The sequence below is a fragment of the Podarcis bocagei genome, assembly GCF_964188305.1.
Source record: "Podarcis bocagei genome assembly, chromosome: 3".
In the NCBI taxonomy this organism is placed as follows: domain Eukaryota; kingdom Metazoa; phylum Chordata; class Lepidosauria; order Squamata; family Lacertidae; genus Podarcis; species Podarcis bocagei.
Window position 1 is genome coordinate 17458519 of NC_138127.1, and position 20819 is coordinate 17479337.

A 20819-nucleotide genomic window follows, 5' to 3' on the forward strand; every position below is an offset into this window, starting at 1 on the left:
TTAGATATTCCTTCTTGGATTTCATCTCCTGATAATTGCTTTTTGAGTTCCTCTAACTGTGTTGTTAAGGATATTAATTTGGCTTTGTTTTGCAGCTTTAATTTGGAAATCTTGGTTTTCAGTTGCTTCTTTTTCTTTCTTTAATTGTTGTTCTTTAAGGCATAACTCATTATCCTTTTCCCTGACAAGTTCTTTGAGTCGTGCTACCAGCTGTTCATTTTGTACCAGCTTTTCTGTCAAATCGGTCACTGACATGCTTGCTGCTTGAAATGGACCATGAGCTCCAGATTTAGTAGCTGAAACATCACCGCTGCCCCTTTTCAGCATAGTTTTAAAGCATAGTTCCAGAGGGCATGGCCTGCCACAAGAAAAGCTCAGTCCCTAGTGAAGGCCAGCTGAACCTCAGGGGTTGCGGGAACTACCAGAAGTGCCCTGTGAGAGGATCTCAGTGATCAAGGTGGGAAATATTCTCTTGGGATTGCATGTGAAACGTGGGGAAGGCGAGGAACCTCAGACCAGAAGGCTGGACCTTGGGACACCCTCTAGGCCAGTGATGGCCAAACCTGGCCCTCCAGCTGTTTTGGGACTACAATTCCCATCATCCCTGACCACTGGTCCTGTTAGCTAGGGAAGATGGGAGTTGTAGTCCCAAAACAGCTGGAGGGCCAAGTTTGGCCATCACTGCTCTAGGCCATACACATTCCCCTGTCATGGACCAGGAGAACAGCAGCATGAAGGTGAAATGACCTCCACCTGCAGCTAGTCAGCTTCAAGGACACAGAGGAGAAGGCACTGATAAGAACCAGCTGGCTTCAGCCGCCTTAAGCAGAGCTCCCAGCAGCAGTCAGATGCTGGAAACAACGCCAGGGGTGCCCGGTTCTACCTTGTTGCTTCCTGCTCGCCATCTGGACCTTTGGCTTCATGATCATCGGATTCCCTGACCGCTGGATGGTCTGACTATGTGGACTGTTGTTTGCCCAACCCTTGGAACAGACTTAACATTGCATGCCGACTCTGCCAAGCCTATATCAGAGACTCTTCTGTTTGTTTGGCCTCACACACTACTGAGTTCTGCACGCTATAGCTCAAGCATATCCAGCGCTGTGGTGCAAAGATCCCTCCAGTGCCCCCCCCCGCAACTCCAAAACATGGGAGGGGGGGTGGCTGGCACTTGTTGTAGCTTCCAAATCAGGCACAAGAATAGCCCCACATGCAATGCATTACAGTACTCCAGGTGTGAAGTTACTAGTGTGTGGGCTGCTGTGGGAAGGCTATTCCTGTCCTGGACTGGACATAGCTGGTGAACCAACCCAAGCCACTCGCTGGGAGTAATGGGTGGTCCAAGCCACTGATGTCATCATGTGGTACAGAAGGTGCCTTTCCTGAAGGAAGAGTTTGGATTTGATATCCCACTTTATCACTACCCTAAGGAGTCTCAAAGCAGCTAACATTCTCCTTTCCCTTCCTCCCCCACAACAAACACTCTGTGAGGTAAGTGAGGCTGAGAGACTTCAGAGAAGTGTAACTAGCCCGAGGTCACCCAGCAGCTGCATGTGGAGGAGCGGGGAAGCAAACCCGGTTCACCAGATTATAAGTCTACCACTCTTAACCACTACACCACACTGGCTCCCAAGAAGGTGTGTTCAAGTGGATGCCCCCATACCACTGCTTCTTGGCTGAGAAGAAGTCTTCAATCTAAAAGTTGGCAACCCCTGTTATAGATAATACTGAGTCTATAAGAATAAAAGAAAATTTTTATAAATTAGCTTGGAGATGGTATTTAACACCAGTCAGATTAAAACAAATAAACTAGGAATATTCGGTGTTATATTGGAGGGGATGCCAGGAAAATGGGAATTATGCTCACATGCGGTGGGGGTGTAAATCTGTACAATTTTTATGGCAAAGGGTGTTTAAGGAGATAACAGAAATCACTGGGTTAAAGCTGACCGAAAGTCCAGAGGTAGCATTATTATCAATATATGATGGGGTGGAAGTTTCGCAGGCTATGAGGGACTCACTCACAAATTTATTGAAAGCTGCACGAATTATGACAGCTAGGAAGTGGAAGGGGCAAGCAGAATATAAAATGGCAGAATGGTGTAAAGTGGTGTGGGATATAGCTATTAATGGTAAATTAACATGTGTCATTAAGGTAAGATGGGGAATATGCAGGAGAAATGGTTTTGAGGAGATATGGAAGGTGTTTGTAGAGGTTGTATTGTTAAAACAGAAAGGGGTCAAACAACCATAAGAGGTGTTGTAGTTTTGGGAGGCTGGGTAGTTACAATGGAATGGTCTTGGTGATGGGGTGCACATTTTTATTTTTATTTATTTATGATTAGTCCTTTGTCAAAATAAAAAATAAAAAAAAATTGGGAGGGGGGAGATAATACTGAGCTACATAGACCTAGCCTGTGGTTTGGTATAAGACAGCTTCCTAAGCACTGGCAAAGATTGCACAAAACCATGAATTTGCAAAAGAAGCACAATAGCATTCCATCCTCGTTCTTTGCTGAGGTTTGGGGGTGTGTGTGTTTTTATTTAAGATAATGCCTCACTGCTAAACAACAATGGGAGGTGAAAAATAAAGAGGGGAATCCTCTCTCTGATCATTTTCTGTCCACCTCTAACAAATATTTAACTGTTAACATAGCTCTCAGATTATGCCTCACATCTTCAGGAAATGTCAGCTCGCTAGTCACACAGCTGACCTCTCCAGCATTCCTGACATTGCTTCCGTCAAGCTTTCCTGGCCGAGATCCATAAACAGTCAATTTAGCTGACATGAAGAGGGTTCCTCTTGACACCTCAGGTTAGAATTCAGGCAAGGTTTTGCTAATCTAGGTCATAAAACATTTTCTTAGCTTGTTGTTCTTAAAAAGGTGCCCAGAGTGAGCTCCACTTCCCTCCTGACCTAATGATATCAGTCTGTCAAAGCTAAATGGGAAGAGGAGCAGCCCGGCTTTTCCCTCAAATTGCCCTCTGGTTTGTTTGTTTTCACAAATCATCTGTTGTGATTGTGACAGACCAGTTTTTATCTGAACATCCAAGTGTCCCTATTTTCCAACAACATCCCTGATTTAGAGAAGCTGCTCCAGTTTCTGATTTGATCCTGGAATGTCCCGCTTTTCCTTAGGATGTCCCTATGTAGGTTATCTGAAGGCAATTCTGTATAGGGAAGTTTTTAAAAAGGTTTTATGTTATTATATATGTTGGAAACTGCCCAGAGTGGCTGGGGCAACCTGGTAAGATGTGTGGGGTATAAATTGTAAAATTATCATTATAGAATGGGATGGCCATATTTTCGCTGGATAGATGTTGGAGGTGTTACGGAATGGAAGGGGGGGGGCTCCTTTCCCCCTTCCTTCTAAGAACATCCGAGGCCCCGCTTATTCCTATGGCCCCGCTTTAGCCAAGGACCTCCTGTTACAATGTATCCATTCTGTTTCTGCTTTTGCCCTATAGTACAGAATTGGTTTGAAATCATTGAAATCTTTAGAAATTGATATAAAATCAACCGTAACTCCGATTTCTTCGCTCTCAGTGTCATTCAACTCAGTTCCCCGTGGACTCCATGATGCTATCCCTACTTCCATAATCCCCGAAGCGGCAGGTCACGTACGCAAGAACTTCTTAATTCGCCAAACCTTCCCTCTAGGCAATATTAGGTGGCAGACGATGCTTATCTCTGACCCATTGTCTTGCCACCACCGGTACTCAATAAATGTGTATCTATGTATATTTCCCGCTCTGCATATCCCCCCTCCCTCATCCGAAAATGCTAATTAATGTAATCCCACCTTTTCATAATGTATTCATGACGTGTAAAGTATATTCATGATGTAACTTGTGAAACCCAACCTTCCCATAATGTATTCGTGACGTTTCATGCACTGTATTCTGGGATATGGAGGGAAATTTCAAAAGTTCATGTCACCCCTTTCTCTGGGTTCAATCTCGCCTTGAACCTGTTGCGCAATAAACTTGGATCTTCTGCAGTTTGCTCCTGCGTCCGGCTGAGCTCATTTTCTTCCGCAGGGACCCACGGACTTAGTCCGATGAGCTGGGTGGCAGAGTAACCCCGCACCCAGATTTTTCCGTAACAGTTGGCGCCCAACGTGGGGCTCGAACCCACGACCCTGAGATTAAGAGTCTCATGCTCTACCGACTGAGCTAAACTGTTACGGAAAAATCTGGGTGCGGGGTTACTCTGCCACCCAGCTCATCGGACTAAGTCCGTGGGTCCCTGCGGAAGAAAATGAGCTCAGCCGGACGCAGGAGCAAACTGCAGAAGATCCAAGTTTATTGCGCAACAGGTTCAAGGCGAGATTGAACCCAGAGAAAGGGGTGACATGAACTTTTGAAATTTCCCTCCATATCCCAGAATACAGTGCATGAAACGTCACGAATACATTATGGGAAGGTTGGGTTTCACAAGTTACATCATGAATATACTTTACACGTCATGAATACATTATGAAAAGGTGGGATTACATTAATTAGCATTTTCGGATGAGGGAGGGGGGATATGCAGAGCGGGAAATATACATAGATACACATTTATTGAGTACCGGTGGTGGCAAGACAATGGGTCAGAGATAAGCATCGTCTGCCACCTAATATTGCCTAGAGGGAAGGTTTGGCGAATTAAGAAGTTCTTGCGTACGTGACCTGCCGCTTCGGGGATTATGGAAGTAGGGATAGCATCATGGAGTCCACGGGGAACTGAGTTGAATGACACTGAGAGCGAAGAAATCGGAGTTACGGTTGATTTTATATCAATTTCTAAAGATTTCAATGATTTCAAACCAATTCTGTACTATAGGGCAAAAGCAGAAACAGAATGGATACATTGTAACAGGAGGTCCTTGGCTAAAGCGGGGCCATAGGAATAAGCGGGGCCTCGGATGTTCTTAGAAGGAAGGGGGAAAGGAGCCCCCCCCTTCCATTCCGTAACAGAGGGTATGAAAAAATATTTTATTATTTGTATCCTACCTGTCTGACTGGGTTGCCCCAGCCACTCTGGGCATCTTCCAAGAAAATATAAAAACACAGCAAGACACTTAAACATTTAAAAATTCCCTATACAGGGTTGCCTTCAGATGTCTTCTAAAACCCTGTGATAAGAATTTTAAGGTCTTAGATATGTAATAAATGTTCATAAATATACCAAGCAAACATGTACATAAATATATAAACCATATGTCTGAAAACCCCACAGGAAAAAAGGCCTGAACAAACTTACCTCAATTATTTCTCTGCAAGGTCAAAGTGGGAAACCTCCCCATTGTCTTTTTCCTTCACAAATCCTGTCTTAAGGGCATATTTAAGATATGAATAGGGTGTGAGCCTGTGACCTGGCTCAGGAACTAAGTATTTATCATTACAAAAGACTGGCCAGGCTCCCCAGGCAATCCAATCAAGTGACCATTAAACAGGTAACCTGGCAGACAGGAGATAAACAAAGCACTCAGATTTCTGCTGTAGACCTCCCTTTCTGTGATGTATGTATGATGTTTCTGGGGGGGTGTCTTGAACTACACCCCTTCTGTGATGTATGTATGATGTTTCTGGGGGTGGTCATGATCTACAGGGTGGCAATTTCAAAAGTCTATATAAGGGCTTTTACACCATTGTTCGGGGTTCCTCCTCCCTCCTGCGTGTGGTGAGGACCCTGTTGCAACAGATCAATAAAGATCAGGCTTACTAGCTGCTTTGCTTCTCAATATTCTCTGGTTGGACTCTGTTATTTTCTCCTACCAATAAGGAACCTACTTAAGGACTCTATATGTGCTCTTGAATACCCCATGAGGGGAAAAGGGCAGATTTTTTTGTTTACAACAACCCCAAGAACACTTCATGCAAATTAACTTTAATGGAGCCCATCAAATGATTCACCACTGTCTGCGGAACTGTTTTATGCATAAAACATTTTTTTTTAATCTTCACATGCAAGGTGCAAATTGAAAGATGAACTTCAGGAGCAACATAGGCGAGCTAATACACATGTGAACTTGTTTTTCAGATATTTGGCAAGGAAACCTTAGTGGTTGCATGGCAGGCTAAAATTCAACTAGTGAAGCTGTTCTCTGCATATACAACTCCCCTATCAATGTGTTGTGATGGACTTCCAACTGCTATGCATAAAGAGAGCCTTTTCCTGGGAAGCAGGTAGCAAGTAGACTTCTCCATTACCCTGTGCAAAAAACAAACAAACCGCTTGTGGAAAGTAACTTGGTGGGAGACAAAGTAGCCAACAGAATTGGCCAAGAAGGTGACTAGAGAGATCAAGACCACCAAGGGAGCCTGTGGTTGAGCTGCAATTTACACCCAGGTCAAAAGCCAAAAATCTCTCTCTTCGCCCACACTGGCCTTCTATAAATCATGTTCAACAGACAATTTCACCCTAAGCAGAAAAACATGGATTTATTATTATTTGGGGTGGGGTGTGTGTTTAAAATGAATGCTACAGTAAATGAGAAAGGTCCTTATACATCCGTGAATTGCACCGTCTTGTGTACGAGGGTCTCGCTGCCCAGTGCAAGAGCTGAGGTGGATCACTACTTTGCAAAGTGCTGCTATTATCAAGCTGCTTTAAGGAAAACTGATAACTGGAGAACAAAAGGATGAATAAGATCCATCTTTTCTGGGAGGCGGGAAACCTCATGGCTTTGCTCTGAAAATAGAATGGGTTGCTAGGCAGATAATTCTGTAATCAGAAAAGCTTCTGATAACTGAAGGAAGGGGGATATTTGGTATAGTTTTTGTTTTTTTTAAAAGATGCCTGCAGTGATACCCCTAAACCAGGGGTGGCTAAACAGTGGGCCTTCAGACATAGTTGGGCTACAACTCCCATCATCCTTGCTCATTTGCCATGCTTGCTGGGGGTGATGGGGGCTGGAGCCCAGTGGCATCTGAACGACCACTTACTCGAAGCTTGTGTTGTCACACTCAAACAAGCTAGAGAGGCAGAGAATCCCATCTCCTTGGAACTGCATACCTTCAGGTGCCTCATCGCTTCCTAATTCTGTTTACTGGCCTTACAATTTACTGTGACAGAATCTCAGAACCTTAAAAAAGAAGACAAAACCTGTGTACACACCATACATTTAAAGCCACCACTACCCCAAGAATCCTGGGAAATGTGGTTTGTTAAGGATACTGTGAATTATAGTTCAGTGAGGAGTAAACTACAGTTCCCATGATTATTTCGGTGTACAGACAAGGGAATGTGCTTTAAACGTATCCCCTCCCCCAAGGATCCTGGGAAATGTAGTTTGAGGGTACCATGAATTATAGTTTGCTAAGGAACAAACTACAGTTCCCAGGATTATTTCAGTGTTCAGGCAAGGGAATGTGCTTTAAATGTATGGCATTTATGCAGCCAGAGGGGGTAAGATGTTAGCAATCTAAAACATGCATGAAATGGCTGAGCATCTTCTTTTGAACAACTTAATGCTCAACAAACATAAGAAAAGCTGTGTTTGCTTTCGGATTGCATTGGTGAGCTAGTAAGCGACACATAACCTCACCACGCCGTCGCAAAACAGCAAGTAAGAAAGCTTTCAAAAATGAAATGAAATTGGTAGTTTGAGGCATACAGGATACAGCGTTGACTGTATTAGTCCCTCGGGCAGGGGAAGGAACGATGCGTGTCAGTTGCCGCTTAGGAAAAATCCCGGGTTAAAATAATACAGGTGAAGAGGAAAAAACTCCACGGGTCACGGAGCCTGAACATGGCTTATGTTTCCAAGCCGCCTTGGCTCTGCGCTTAATAGCACCTTTTGCTGTGTGTGTCTCTGGAACTTCAGAGCTGCTCCCTGTAGCCTCTCAGGAAGTTGTGTGAGGTTCTTTCACAGTCCATCTTTTAAATGACCCCATTGCTCTGGGTGCAAAAGGAAGACACAGGGAGAGACCACATGCCCCCAGCTGCCCTGTTGCTGATCGGGAAGAGATTAAGTCGAGAAGCTGAGCATCTCCGTCTCCTTCTCTCTCTCTCTCTTTTTACAAAATTGCAGCAGTTAAAAGGAATGTTTTCCTTGACAACCCCCCTACTAAACTGGGATTAACTTCAAGGCTGCAAAGTGGCAACAGCTCTAGAGTGACCAGTAATCAAGACAATAGACAATGCTGCTTTCTTTAATCTCAGGCCTGTTGAAACAGCCCCTTGACAGGTGATGGATTAGCAGAAATACACAACTTCCTAATGTCTTCATAGAAACACTGTATGGTTTATCTTCAGGCACACTGAGGCCATTATTTTGCCTCTTGCAGGGCCTTCCTTCCTTAATCCTACTCTTTTCCTTTTGCTGTGGATTCCTTCTCCTTGGTTTACCCTTCTCTCTCTCTCTCTCCCTCTTTCCAAGGCCGCTAGAATCCCCTTAATCAGCATCTAGCCGGCTGCTGTCACAGCAGGAAAATGGATAGGATCTGCATTGCAGATGAATCGCCAGAGAGCCAGATTAAAGCTGTTTCGACTGACTGAGGCTGGGGCTGGGGCATCCTCCTTTGCGAATGTTGTCGCTGGAGGCACTTTCCTTTGTCTTCAGCTCTGTGTGTGCAGTCTCTCTCTCTGTGTGTATGCAGTTTGATGCTTTCAGCTGTTTGTGCCAGCCAGTTATACTGCAGCGGACAGATGGTGCAGGCTTATCCCCACAGAGCAGCCACACAGCACCACCAAGCTAGATATCAATAAAAAAGCGGATGTAACTCTGGACGGGCGATCGGCATGCCTGCTGGACAAAGGGAGTTCAAAAGGCGAAGCTGTTCTCAACCAAAGCCAAGACAAACGGTATCAGGCTAATGCAGGCTGCCTATAGGAGGAGAACCTTGTTGTAAACAAAATCTGCCCTTCTTCTCTTATGGGGTATCCAAGAGCCCGTATAGAGTCCTTAAGTGGGTTCCCTATTGGTAGGAGAAAATAACAGAGGCCAACCAGAGAATATTGAGAAGCAAAGCAGCTAGTAAGCCTGGTCTTTATTAAAGCTGCTGCAACAGGGTGCTCCCCTCACATGCAGAACGACAGAGGAGGACCCAGAACAAAGGTGTGCCTGCCTTTATATAGACATTTTAAATTCCCTGCCCTGGAGCTCAAGACCACCCCTCCATACATCATACCTACATCACAGAAGGGGTGTAACCCAAGACACTCACACCCACCCATCATACCTACATCACAAAAGGCAGTCTACAACAGAAATTTGAATGTTGATGTTTTTCCTGTCTGCCAGGTTATCTGATAATGCCTTCTCTGATTGCCTTTCCTGGTAGTCTGCCCATTCCTTTGAGATGGTGATTACCCAATTCCTAAGATAATGGGAAGGTCCCCTCACCCCCCTCCCTCCTTGCAGAGAAAACATTTGGTCAGTTTGGGAGTCAAAATGGTTTCAGGGCGGGTCTTCCTGTGCTGCTCCAGACATGTGGTCCACGTATTTATATATGTGCTTGGTTGGTACATTTATGAACATTTATTTTATATATATAAGACCTTAAATTTTTTATTACAACCTCCACATCTGGGTCTCCTTCTTTGGCGATCACTCGTAGCCGAGTAAGATTGTCTTCCATGAACAAAATAAAAAAAATTTTTTTCCTTCCAGTAGCACCTTAAAGACCAACTAAGTTAGTTCTTGGTATGAGCTTTCGTGTGCATGCACACTTCTTCAGATACACTGAAACAGAAGTTGCCAGATCCTTCTATATAGTGAGAAGGTGGGGAGGGGTGTTACTCAGAAGGGTGGTGGGAATGGGAGATAGGCAGATTCCCTCTACAATTCCATGAACAGTGAGTCTGTAAGTGACTGCGGAGGTCAATTCTGGATCCACGCATCCTTCCACAGTGGGGGACATAGGTTTCCGGGAGGGAATTGATCACAGTGAGGGTTTGCCAAGCATGCCTTCCTCTTAGCACGTTTCTCCCTTTCATCCTGAGTTCAAGCATCTTCAAAGCCCATGACACCTTTGGTAAAGGCTGTTCTCCAACTGGAGCGCTCGCATTTGTCATTCCCATTTGTCAGTGCTTATCCTACATTTTTAAAGGTTTGCCTTGACAACGTCTATACCAGCCTTGACAACGTCTATACCAGCATTATGCTTTCCATTCTTAAGTTGGGAAAAGAGTTGCTTTTGGAAGACAATAATCAGGCATCCAAACAACACAAGCAGTCCAACGAAGTTGGTGTTATGTTACAATATTTTAAAGGTCTCAGATATAGAATAAATATTCATAAATGCACACATATCTAAATATATAAACCATGTGGCTGAAATAGTACAGGAGAGCAACCCTGAAGCCATTTTGACTCTCCCAATGACCTCAAATATTCCTGTGTAGTAAGGATTTCTATATAAAAACAACTTGACAATTTTGCAGGTGTCAGGTATTTTACTTTCTGAAATATGGCACTGTATGATTACAAGAATGAGAAACAAATTTTAAATGCAAAAAAATTCAACTTGGGAATCTTAGGAGCAATTATTCAGGTTTTGCATCCTATACTGCCATCCGTGGAAGGAGCATAGCACTGAAGGCATTTTGAGTTCAGTGGCCATGCTGTGGGTTGTATTCAACATGGTGCCAAGTTGAATGTGCCGTCAGTGCAAGGTTTTCTCTTTGTGCAATGAAACATTCTCCCCCTCTTCTTCCATCCCTTCCCACTCCAAATCTGTTCTGGGGTCCCCCCCCCAACCTTCTGGAAGAGATTTGGGGGCAGTGCAGAGCATGCAGAGGGAGAGGAGAGGGGGAAATCTCCTTGCACTAGCACATAAGATTAGTTGAAGGGTACCAGATTTTTTTCAGTGAATCCGGGGACACTTTAAATAAATACTACACATTCGGGACGTTGATGCTGCAGTGATGGCGGTGGCAGAGGGGCGGCTGCCACCTTGACCTCAACTGCCACGTTTCCCCTTCCTCCGAGGCTTCTATCTCCTTTCTCCATGCGCCTGGGCAGCCCATGAGTTGTTGGTTCTTCGGTGGTGGTGGAGGTGAGGAAGTGGCACGCAGTGGATCAGGCATGGAAGGCGGAGAAGGAGGGCCAAGAGCGGTTGCGGCGGTGAGGCTCGGGCAGCGCGATGCCTTCCTTCCCATCGGAGCAGTCCCAATCCCATTCCTACTTGCGTGGAAGCAGGAGGGCGTGGGGATCCCTCAGCTGGGAAAGGAGGCTTCCTGTTGCCTAAGTGAGAGATCCCTGCCTCCTCCTGCTTGCATGCAAGCTCTGATAGGCAGCGTGAAGCCTCCCTTCACAGCTGAGAGATCCCTGTCCCGCTCCTGCTTGCACGCAAGTAGGAGTTGGGAGGCTGCTCCGATAGGCAGCATGAAGCCTCCCTTCACAGCTTAGTTGCTGGGGTCAGGGAAGGTGGAGGCAGCCCGGAAGCTGTATCTTAGAGCCTTTGCACCACCATCATATGGGGACTTCCGAGCAGCTCCTGAAGCCAGCCAGAGCCAACTGCTCCGGGCTGCTGAGACTGCTGTGTTTCCCAAGGACATTAGATGAAATCCAGGGACATTCCAGGGATAGAATTTGTCCGGGGACTTATTCGCAAATCCGGGGACTGTCCCCAGGAAATGGGGATGTCTGGTGACCCTAGCTTAGTTGAATGCTACCCCACACTTCCAGAAAATCAAAGTGGGATACCTTATGCTTTCAGAAGCATAGCAGTAGGGTTACTCATGCAGCCTTACTTCAAATTATATATTAGATAATATTAGTAGTACAGGAAGCTTGCAACTTAAGTGCACCTAACTTGTACACATTCAGCGCTTGGCAAAAAAAGGGGGGGTGGAAAGGGGGTAGGTGTCCAGGGGAAAGGATTTTGGCACAATTCAAACAGGAAAGGGTTTAGGTGTTTGAAAACAAGCCAGGTACTTACATGAGTATAAAGAGTAAGAGCAAAACAGGAATGAGACATTAAAATATTTGTACATTTATTTGTTATTAAAATTTACCTACTGTTATTTTCCGCGTCGCTTTAAACTGGTTTTTTTAGCTGATTTTATTGCATTCTGCCCTGAGACATGTGTGATTGAATTAATTAATAATGCAAGATATTTTTAGGGATCTAGATCGATACTCTTGCCAGGAACTGGATAATGTACCACAAAAAGTGTCTCTCAGTATGAGCTAATCAGCTTTTATTACATCCCTCATATGCAGCTGAAAACTGAAAGCTTTATAGAACTTCATAGGCCGAAACGAACCACTATTATTAATTTGCGTCTCATCCTATTTTTAACATTTTATGAGCGCTCTGGCCACGTTACAACCCGGAGAACTTTCCGGGCCTCGTTTCCTGCCACAAAGGAGAATGTGACCACAACCTCACCCCTACGCTTGCCATTGTCACATTATTCTGGGAGCAGTGAGCTTTCGGATGGGCACATTAGGAATGTTCAGAAAGTGCTGGAAGTATGAGTCAGAAAACTGGAGCTGCGGAAACATGGCATAACACTGTTATAGGAATTCTAAAGTCTTATATATATAAAATAAATGTACAAGGCAAACACATACATAAGTATATAAACCATGTGTCTGAAACAGTACAGGAGAACAATCCTGAAGCCATTTTGACTCTCCGAAATTGACCTCAAATATTTCTCTGCAAGGAGGAAGGAAATGGGAAAAGCTTTCCAATTGTCTTTGGACTGTAGGGGCTTATAAAAGGTAGAGGGACCCCTGACCATTAGGTCCAGTCGTGGCTGACTCTGGGGTTGCGGTGCTCATCTCGCTTTATTGGCCGAGGGAGCCGGCGTACAGCTTCCGGGTCATGTGGCCAGCATGACTAAGCCACTTCTGGCGAACCAGAGCAGTGCACAGAAACACCATTTGCCTTCCCGCCAGAGCGGTACCTATTTATCTACTTGCACTTTTTGACGCACTTTCAAACTGCTAGGTTAGCAGGAGCAGGGACCGAGCAACAGGAGCTCACCCCGTCGCGGGGATTCGAACCGTCGACCTTCTGATCGGCAAGTCCTAGGCTCTGTGATTTAACCCACAGTGCCACCCGCGCCCTTGTTGGGGCTTATACCTCCCTGTAAATACAGTCTGCCAAGTATTTGTTAAGTTGAGCACACTATCTATAGGAGTAAGAGATTCAGAAACTATTTACCATCTCAAAGGAATGGCCAGGCTACCCAGAAAAGGCAAAGAGATAAGGCATTATCAGGTAGCCTGGCAGACAGGAGAGAAGCAACACACTCAAATTTCTGCTGGGGACCGCTTCTTTCTGTGATATATATGTATGATGTTTTTGGGGGTGGTCTTCAGCTTCAGGGGAGACAATTTCAAAATTCTATATAAAAGTTTGCACACCAATGTTCTGGGTTGTGCCCCCCCTCCCTGCGTGGGGTGAACGGGGGACCCTGTTGCAACAGTTTAATAAAGATCAGGCTAACTAGCTGCTTTGCTTCTCAATACAATGGTACCTCGGATTAAGAACTTAATTCGTTCTGGAGGTCTGTTCTTAACCTGAAACTGTTCTTAACCTGAAGCACCACTTTAGCTAATGGGGCCTCCTGCTGCCACTGCGCTGCTGCTGCACGATTTCTGTTCTCATCCTGAAGCAAAGTTCTTAACCTGAAGCACTATTTCTGGGTTAGCGGAGTCTGTAACCTGAAGCATCTGTAACCCGAGGTACCACTATACTCTCTGGTTGGCTTCTGTTGTTTTCTCCTACCGACAGAGAACCTACATAAGGACTCTATATGGGCTCTTGGATACCCCATAAGTGACAAAGGAGCAGTTTTTTCTTATAACAAAACAACATGGCTACCACAGAAAAAGAGGCAGGGCCACAAAAAAGTTGGGGTGACCCCTATCTGCTCTTTCATCAATGAGAAAAGACTCCTATTTTAGTTACCACGACACAAAGCTTTTTACACCTCCATGTTGTTCAGAACAGAAGGGAGGGCGGGTGGGTTTTTTTGGCAGTTTTTCTTTTAAAAAAAGGTAGAAACTTATATTTGTGTCCCCGTCCCCCCCCCCGCAAATAGCTCAACAACTTTTGTTTTCACTTTTTGAAATATAGCACTTTTTGAAATATAGCAACCCTGATTTAAGGGGCACACTTAATGTAGACAAGGCTGAGCCCAGAGAAACAGGAACTGAGCATGAAGAACAAACAGTATCTCACATAAATTATATTTTTCAGGGGACATTTGTTAGTGTTTGCAATGTAATTTCGTTGGGAATATATTTCACAAAGAATAGATGATGTCAGGAAAAGGAGCTGACAATTGGGAGTTGCTAGGTTATTTCTGTGAGTTCTTTCTTAATACTTGTTCTTCCAGTAAGAAGATATTATTATTATTATTATTATTATTATTATTATTATTATTATTATTATTCCACTCATCTGACTGGGCAGCTCCCAACAGAATATGAAAAGCACCAAATGTGAAAAAACTTCCCTAAACAGGGTTGCCTTCTAAACAGTGCAATGACTTTTGTGATGCAAGAGCTGAAGTACCTGTGGGTACTTTTTTCCAGCTCAGTGTGTAAGACGCAGCAGTGGATGAGTGGTGCTCACAAATAACTCCCTCGAGCGCTTTTCAGAGCAGGAGTGTTAACACTTAAAACATGGCCGGAGTCCAACTCGGTAACTGTACCACAAACACGCCCAAGTATAATTTCAGCTGCAATGAGAAATCTCCTTTGTATCCGCCAGAATTAAACCAGCGAGGCTTCGCTCAGGAGCAATCCTGTGGCCATCAATCAAAACACATCAAAATTAAATGAGAGTAAGGTTACTCCTGATAAGGCAACAGCTCTTCATAAATAGGGTTGCCAGAATCTTATCAGGAAGGAGGCTCCATGCGCCTTTTAACTGATGACGAACACTTTCCCTCCAGTTTTGTGGTGAGGAAAGTTTCAGCTGTCATTATTTCTGCCTGTTATGTCAATCTGGACTCTTTGACCATTTCTGCATTGTCTTTATCCTGAAGAGTGCTCTCGTTATGAAACAAGCCCTTGTAACATGGGAGGTGCCGTGAACATGGAAGCCAGTGCTGGATTTAAAAGCGTAGAATTGGCTGGTTAAGGGAAATAGTTGACACAAACATTGAGATTTGAATTATCACTTCAAACGTTCAGGGCTGCTGTTTTCATTCATATTAGAAGCGGGAGACTGATGACCCTCCTCATATTGCTATTCAGCTGTTGTTGGACTACAACTCCCATCATCCCTTGCTAGGGGTTGTCCAACAACAGCTGGAGACCCAAGGTTGAGAAACACTGCTATACTACAGCTCCCATCACCCCTGACAAGCTTGGGGCTGATGGGGTTTGGAGTCCAAAAGACATCTGGAGGGCCTGGGGTTGTCCTCTCTTGCTATCCAGATAAGCTTCATGTAGGGAAATTTGGATGCTGACATGGGTGATTGCAGTTTCCAAACACATATCATTATGAAGAAGCAGACCTATGTGTGATTTTTTTGGACTTACAGTGGTACCTTGGGTTACATATGCTTCAGGTTACATACGCTTCAGGTTACAGACTCCACTAACCCAGAAATAGTGCTTCAGGTTAAGCACTTTGCTTTAGGATGAGAACTGAAATCGTGCTCTGGCGGCACAGCAGCAGCAGGAGGCCCCATTAGCTAAAGTGGTGCTTCAGGTTAAGAACAGTTTCAGGTTAAGTACAGACCTCCGGAACGAATTAAATACTTAACCCGAGGTACCACTGTATAGGCATCTAGATGTCTAGGTCTAGACTTCAGGTCTATGCAGATGAAGCGGATCTTCTTTGCTAAGGCAAGACACCAAGTGTTTTCATTCTTCTCCCTGTATTACAATATCGCTGTGTGGCTTGGACAAAGAGAATGGGTCACACTGAACGTCCTCCAGAGAAACCAATAGCAACAAGTACCAGTCATTTAAACCATTGCTCTCATTTTCCAGTCAAATGTCGACAGCTGCAAGGACAGGTGAAGAGCATATCTGGTTTGCCAGCTAGCAGCTGATGCCGTTGGGCGGGAGCCAGACGATTACATTTTATGTGTGTGTTGGTCCATGCTTTCTTGGGCTCTCTGGGCCATTCCTATGCTAAGAGTGAGCAAGCTGACAGAATGCTTTTATTCTATTTGCATCTGTGAGTGCCCACACATTTTTTTTTCCAGCAGGCAGAGGAGATGATCCCAAACAGCTGAAACTGCTAGCCTCAAAGAAGCTCAGTTTTGCTTAAGAGTTGTGAAATAGCCAGGGACGAGTACTGTATATACCGGGGGGGGGGGGGACGTTGAGCAGAAAGTAGATTGGGATCTACCAGCAAATCTTTGGATGGTTTGCAGAAGATTGGCAACAGCGTCTGACTCCTCAGTTGTTCAGCAATGGCAACAACAACAATTAGGTATTGAAATTAGGTATTAGGTACAGTGGTACCTCTGGTTAAGTACTTAATTCGTTCTGGAGGTCTGTTCTTCATAGAATCATAGAATCATAGAGTTGGAATAGACCACAAGGGCCATCGAGTCCAACCCCCTGCCAAGCTAGGTTAAGAGCAGTTTCTTAACCTGAAACTGCTCTTAACCTTAGGTACCACTTTAGTTAATGGGGCCTCTCGCTGTTGCCACAGCACAATTTCTGTTCTCATCCTGAAGCAAAGTTCTTAACCCGAGGTAATATTTCTGGATTAGCGGAGTCTGTAACCAGAAGTGTATGTAACCTGAAGTGTATGTAACCCGAGGTACCACTGTATTAGGCATTACAATTAGGTATTGAAATGAAGAGAGCTTGGCTTAACCAGAAGTGGAGTGTGTGACTTCACAAACAGCATTCCGGTATTGAGAACCAATCATAGTTAATTTTCCTTGGAGGGTACTCAGAGGCACTTTCTTTTTCCAGTTCTACCTGTGTCTTTTGCAACATGCCTTGGATGGTAGATCTTTGGGTTCCAGCAGTGTAATTTTTCTAGAAGAAGAGGTGCCGGAACTCACCATGAACACCTCCCTCGTTTTCTTAGAATGTCAATGGCACCTACCTGAGAGGTGCTGGAACTGAGTTCCAGTGAGTTCCGGCTTTAAAAAAGCCCTGGTTTCTAGTAAGAAAAAGCTCCCAATTAGATCCGCCAAGCCTGAAATTTGTCCACCCCTTCTCCATACCAAAAGCATTGCTTGTGGTATCCGACATCGGGGACTGTGAAATCCGTTGCGCGTAGGTGCCATTTGGTCACAACAGTCTGGAATGCAAATTTGCTTCATTTACCTCCAAGCGTCCAAATCAGGTACATTTCCCGCTGCTGAAACTGCTGTTCCCGTTTCCCCATTCATCAAAGTAGCGGCAGATGGTGTCAGCGTTTATGAATTAAGCAGCCTTTCAAGCACAGCCAGACATTAAGGTGGAATATTTCCTGGACTGTCAAGCGTGCTATAAAATTTGTCACCTTCTTTGCCCTGTAGCTGTTAGCCGGGTTGTTTTGTTTTATGATAAAATCCCTGAACTCCTAAGTGAAAGCAGATTTGCTACAAAGGCCAGTAATTAAGCACATTAAAGCTAGCTACTGAGAGATACAAAATATGAGCACACCGATTCTGTTCTGAAAACGAGCTTCTGTGAAATGCAGCTCTTTGATTCTGCATAGTCCCATTTTGTTATTTGTAGAAGGCTTAAAAGAGGGGGCGAGACACTGAGTACCACATCTATCAATTAGACATCACATGTGGGGCCTTCAACAAAATGTTGCAGTATACTCACACACCCTGAGTGCTCCTGTTCAGGGTTCTAGCCAGGCAGGCCTTCCTCTGGGATACCTTTAAGCCCAGCATGGGTCTCCCACTGTTGTTGAACTAGAAATCCCACCATCCCTAGCTAGCAGGACCAGTGGTCAGGGATGATGGGAGTTGTAGTTGAACAACAGCTAGGGACCCAAGTTTGCGAAATATTGCCGTAAGCAAGCAAATTTATTTTCTCTCCATTTCCACCTTGGTGGATTGTTTTTCGTGTGTGGCGGGGGTGTTGGTGTTGGTAATTTGGCAAAATTGAAACTCTGCTTCATTAGTGGTTCCATTTTGTTGCCATGTTTGTTGGTGCTTACTACCTGAACTTGCTATTGGTGGGAACAAGGAGCTGTGTGTAAGCTATCCAGAATTGGCCTCCACAGTTGCCTACAGACACATTATTAAGATGGTATTTGTGGAAGACAATATTACTCGGCTGCGAGTGATAGAAGAAGACGAAGAATCATCCACAGGAAGGCACCCGCAGTTTAGGCCACAAGCAATGAACATCTCTCAAGAAATCCTTTGCATGTGCTCATGCTGCTTCTGAGCATCAGTTGAGGGGGGGAAAGCCCTAGGGATTTTGCACCAAGTCTTTGCCTCCAAGTCCTCCAAGTCTTTGGTTTTAGTACAGAGACCTGTAAAAGTAACCCTATAAATATGCAGTGTCAATATATTTATCATTCACATAGCCTCAGCATGCAAAGCCATGAACATGAAAGAACAGACAAGGTAGAGATAAGAGGCCAGGGACTTATTAATGAGTAGCCAAGAAAGGCTATGAAGAGAGAGAGAGAGAGAGAGAGAGAGAGAGAGAGAGAGAGAGAGAGAGAGAGAGAGAGAGAGGTGTAAACATTGGAGAAAGGAGCTAAGATAGGGCTAAGGTTCTTCAGGGAAGGTGTGATCTAGGAATTGAACAATGAGATGGCACAGAATGGACTTTTGAAGCAATGCAATAGCCTATCAGGTGACAAAATAAATTTTGTCAGCAGCATTATTCAAGCAGACAACTAGGGTGCAATAACATCTACAAACCACAAGCAGTTTTGTTCCATTGTTGTTGGTAAAAAAAGAAGAGTACACCAAGGGGTGAAGCAGGTGTAGCAACAGCAATGGGCTCTCAGGAGAGGTGATCAGAGGATTATAGTGTCTGCCTACTGAAAAGGATTCAAAGGGCTCTAATAATAAGCATAATAGTAGTAATAATAATAATAGTTTATATGCCGCCCATCTACCTGGGTTGCCCCAGCCACTCTGGGCGGCTCCCAACAAAATATTAAAAACACAATAAAACATTAACGCTTAAAAACTTCCCTGAACAGGACTGCCTTCAAGTGTCTTTTAGAAGTCAACCTTGACATTTCCTTGACAGGGCGGGCACCACTACCGAGAAGGCCCTCTGCCTGGTTCCCTGTAATTTCACTTCTTGCAGTGAGGGAACCACCAGAAAGCCCTCAGAGAAGGACCTCAGTGTCTGGGCTGAATGATGAAGGTGGAGATGCTCCTTCAGGTACATTGGGCTGAGGCCATTTAGGGCTTTAAAAGGTCAGCACCAATACTTTGAATTGTGCTTGGAAAAGTACTGGGAGCCAGTGTAGATCCTTTAGGACTGGTGGCCAGATCTATTGTCTTTAACTTATGTGAAAAGGCACCACAGAACATAGCCACTGCAATGTCTCTGGAGTTGGTATTTTTTTAAGATGAGGTTGACTATAGCGGGCAGACTTGCTTTCTAGGGGAGCCCCCTGACTGTTATGACTGACCATCTTGTCAAGATTCCCATGTCTGCTTTCCCAAAACAGGTTCCAAAACACTTTTGACACAGCATTGTGTCCCAGCTCCATCAGACCCTAGAGGAATGAAAGATGGCCTTGACATCAGGGGAGAAGCATGTGGCTGTTCCAAACCTGCTCAAAGTTATGTAGGGAGAACTCGAGATAAATTCACCCCTGCACTTTCAGCCAAACCTTGAAAATAGTCCTGACGTGCTTACCGGGGAAAATAAGAAATCAAGATAACAAACTTTTTATGAAAGAATGGAAATGGTTTCTTGAATATTTTACAAACAAACTGCAAACAGATAAGAACATTGACAGGATTATTGTAATAACCTACAGCTTTATTTTTCTGAAATAATTTTTAATTTGATTTTACAAGTGTAGAGTTATAACAATACAAAATTCATATCCAAATTTAGAGATTTCTCCGAATCTCTAGACTTCCCATCTTCCCCTCCATTAGTCTCATTATAAACCTTTTCAACAGCATATTATTTCATCATCCAAATTTTATGTCTCTCCATTTTGTCTATAATATCTTCTATATTACAGTTATCTGAAGAAGTGTGCATGCACACGAAAGCTCATACCAATAACAAATTTAGTTGGTCTCTAAAGTGCTACTGGAAGGAACTTTTTTATTTTGTTTTTTACATCACAAGTGTTATTGTAACCCTGAAAATATTCTCTTCTGCTTACAGTGGTCTCTCAAGTAAATTATAATTTTCCCCCATTCTTTATTGAAGTTTTGGTCTTCTTGGTTCCTGAACTTTCTGGTTAGTTTTGCCATTTCGGCATAGTCCAACAGGTTAGATTGCCATTCTTCTCCGCTAAGGACTGTGTCTTCTTTCCATCTCTGGGCTAGTGTAATCTGCAGCTTTATAAGAGTATCATTTAAAGTAGATTAATAAATCATTAAGTTTAGTTAATTTGAGATATGCAGAAAATATAAAAAAATAAATTTAAGGGACCCCAGAAAGAGAGGGAAGGATGTCGAGTTTGGAAATGTTAAAATGATTGTAAAATTATTAAAATGTATAAAATTGAAAATCATAATTTTTTTTTTAAAATAGCCCTATCTTTTATTTCCTGTAAGTTGTTACCTTGTCCAAGGGTGGACTTTGGTAATCTTTCATAGTATGGCACCCTGTACAAGGCCAAAATTTGGTGCCCCAAAATGGTCTTCAGTCATGGATCTTCTCAATTTTGCACCCTCTTGGCTCTCACCCTGTGCAGAGAAACCATCTGCGCCACCCTAAACCCGACACTACCTTGTCTCCTTCTTTACTGGAACAGCACCCTTTTTTGTCATTATTTGAACTTTTGAG

At 44.1% G+C, this 20819-nt stretch overlaps 1 long non-coding RNA gene across 1 annotated transcript; it reads right to left on the minus strand.

Annotated features, from left to right (window-relative positions):
* Positions 1–223: 223 nt before the first annotated feature.
* On the minus strand, positions 224–5741 carry LOC308583336. Its single transcript, XR_014006166.1, has 2 exons — positions 5249–5741; positions 224–1733 (listed from the first exon to the last, which is right to left on the minus strand). It is a non-coding gene; the product is annotated as an uncharacterized lncRNA (long non-coding RNA).
* Between the last annotated feature and the right edge of the window lie 15078 nt (positions 5742–20819).